Source organism: Charadrius vociferus, unplaced genomic scaffold (assembly GCF_000708025.1).
Source record: "Charadrius vociferus isolate BGI_N301 unplaced genomic scaffold, ASM70802v2 scaffold263, whole genome shotgun sequence".
NCBI lineage: Eukaryota > Metazoa > Chordata > Aves > Charadriiformes > Charadriidae > Charadrius > Charadrius vociferus.
Genome location: NW_009647769.1, coordinates 993166 through 996590, shown reverse-complemented (window position 1 = coordinate 996590; position 3425 = coordinate 993166).

Below are 3425 nucleotides of genomic sequence, written 5' to 3'. Positions count from 1 at the left end.
AAACACAAGACGTCCCCTCTGAACATCCAGAAACACTTTCTCACTGCAAGGGTGACCGAGCAGGTTGTCCAGGGAGGTTGTAGAGTCTCCATTGCTGGAGATATTCAAAAGCTGACTGAACGTGGTCCTAGGCAACTGGCTGTAGGTGGCCCAGCTTGGGCAGGGGGCAAGATAACTTCCAGAGTTCCCAGCCAATCTCAACTATTCTGTGACTCTGCAAACTATAAATTATTAGAACCAAGGAAAATGTTTGATACTCCCACCATCATGCAGATTTCTCCCTACAACAAGCAAGTGAACACTACTTCCAAAATAAAAATAGCCCTCCATGAAAAGAAGACCATCTGAGGTGACTACAAAACACATAGGAAGAACTGCAGAAGCAACAAGGGGCCATCAAACAAAACATCTTCTGACTGCAAAGTCAGGTCTGAGGAATTTGTGCCTGGACTGGCAGAGGTTTCAAAATTATCATTTGAACTTGTGTGACAGTTTGTGTGTGTAGCAATTCATGTTGTTTTTGAGACAAAAAAACCAAAGACATATCTAGACTGGGTGGAGAGTACAAGTAGATGCACTGTAGCTTTTCTTCAAATCCTTTTCTATCTAGTCTGGTTGTATTGTGAAGAACTCTGTCCCTGTTTAGCATTGGTAAGGATCTGGAAAAGTTATCCAAATACAGAATAACTATTTGTTTATGCAGATGCTTTATTACAATGTGCCAAAAATACAACTTATAGGTCATATGCATATGCAGCCTGCAAGGACATCACGTTTCCTGGCTTAGTCCACTCAAGAAACAAGTGCACAAGGTAATGAAAAGCCTACAAAGCTTAAAAAAAGAAAAAAGGAATATAAATCAGAGAGGGCTTCTACGAAAATCATTCCTCTGTTCTATCTGTTGTTTACCATGGGAGCAAAAGCAAGACAAGAACAGTGTCTATGAATTGTTCTCCCAAAAACAACTTGCCTGACTTGCTGTCACCAGGAGAATTATATGCTGTGTAACACTAACACTGGATAGTCAATCTGCATGCATGCAAAAATGTCAATATTTCTAGGAAGTGCCAGACTTACATCTCACACTGGCTATGCTGTGCACGCAGCGTACATCTGGCTGTACAGCTAGTTGAATCAAGTCTGAGGCTCACCCTGCCGGAAAGTTCATGCACTGCAAATACGGTATGCTGCCACGAGGCAGCTGTTTCCATTGTTACTGTGCAAATCAGTCTTTTTTTTTTCCAGCTGTCAGATGCACAGACATACGCATTCGCGAATAGGAGATTTGGGGAACTTCCAAAAAATTGATTAGGTGGTTTTGGGAAAAGCAAGATATTTTGCTGGGCTCAAGCTAAAACATATTTCCGACACTTAGGACTGAAACTTGAAGAAAGTGTAGGACCTGTGCTGGAAGCTTCATAGGGTAAATCCTGATTTCAGTACAGCTAACTTTGCAATGAGGCTTGACTGGAAAGAACAAGTTGTACTCTTCTAGCCACATGAAGCCAAAGGCTTTTCCGAGTACTTTTGCTGTATGATTTACTGAACAGAGAGCTGAATATAAACCAAAAACACTGCATCTGCCATTTACGGCTCAGGCAACTCAAAAGTCAGGTATGTAAGTGTCTCCCTCATTAATTATTCTTCTTGCTTCCTGGAACTCTTGAGCATTACTTAAGTCTAATCTTAATTAGGCCCTGGCTAACCTGTGATCCTTCAGCTTCATAAAGACACTCAATCTAAGATTCATACCTTCCAAGGGAGTGGCCATAAGCTCCTTTTCAAGTCAGTGGGGAGACATGAACTTCATCTAAAACAGACCAGACTTCTTGTTCCCTAGAAGAACTGTTCCTCTTCTCTGAATCCAGACAATTATCTTCAAATGTTGACATTACAAGAGAGGTATCTTGAGCTGAGAAATGTAAATCCAGCAAAGGTGTCTTCTGCAAGCATCTCACATGCTTCTCGGGCAACTGGTGGTCTGTTGGGGAAGAGGAAAAAGATTAAGGGAGAGGGACTAATGCCTGTGGCATTCTGCTTATGAGAGCTGTTGGTTCAGAAATTAAATGTTAGGTCATGCTTGCTGGACCTCCCAACAGAACTGTTCCAATTTACCTGCTTACATTAAGGCAGAGATGACCTGGTAAAAACTACAGTCAGTGGTAGATGTGTCGGTGAAGATATTTAAATAAAACCATCAGTAAAATAAACAATAAAACTCTAACTTTGAGGGCTTGACACATTTCCAGTTCACTCCCCGCATGGTGACTTTCTATAAACAAAAAATTCAATCCAGGAAGATCATAAACAAATAACCATTACTTAAGCTGAACTCTTCTTGCTTCCACTATAGTAGGGACATTGTCCGTCTGCTTCAGGCTATAGCAATGGCCAAACAAACTAATGATCCAGCATTTTCCAACCAGCACTCTTCTGATGAAGAAGACACAGGATGACCTTCATAAGCATCTGTAACAACTTCTAGACCTCAACCTGCACAAGCAGCTGTGACATGAAAGAGATCACACTGACCTCAAAGAGGCTGAAACATCATAGGTTCTGAAGAGGCCCTATTCAAAGAAACAGGGCTTGAAATGCCCTCAAATTTTGGACAACCTGAACCCTGCACAAGACTGAAGACTGAGTTATCTGGATCAAATTTACCGCATCAAGCATTTTGGGTTTCTTTTAAATGGAGAACACGGTGGGGGAAAAAAGCACCTAGTGATGTGACAGGAGATCAGAAATGTTGTTGCCCGTTCTGCCTAAGCACCTCCTCACCTACAGTCTGGTGTTTTCACTCAACCCATCCCAGCATCCAGGAGAGCAGGGTAAGTTTCTTACATTGTTCCAGGGGAAGCCATGTTAGAAATACTAAGTCTTGCTGTTTGCTCACACATCATTAGCAGCATTTTAAAAAATAACAGCACTGTTCAGTCTTATCTCTACACTAATCCTCTGGTCTGTGCACGTACTCCTGAATCACAACAAAATCGGAGACAAAGTATATTAGCCAGCAACAGCCTGGACATCCTCCACTGGGAATTGCCCAGTGAGCATGTTCACAGGGATCTTTTTAGACATGGCACCAGGTGCCGGGGTATTTTGGACATCCTGTCCTCGGCCTCACAGAAGTGACTTGCACACACTCGCAGAGAGCAGACCAGGTACCCCTCTGTAAAGAGGGATTCACTTACAAGCAGGAGACTACGGCAGGGCTGGAAGCCAGGGCATCGACTGCCATCCTCCTCTGGGCAAAGAGAGGCGCCAGTATTTACACGGACAAAATTTGCGTGTGATGGACGCAGGAGAAGAAACCCCTCCAGTGCCGGGGAGGCCCCTGCCGCCTCCTCACACACCACAGCGTCCCGCCGCCTCCCGGGCCCGGGCTCTGCCCGCAGGGACGGGCGGGAGGAGATGTCCCC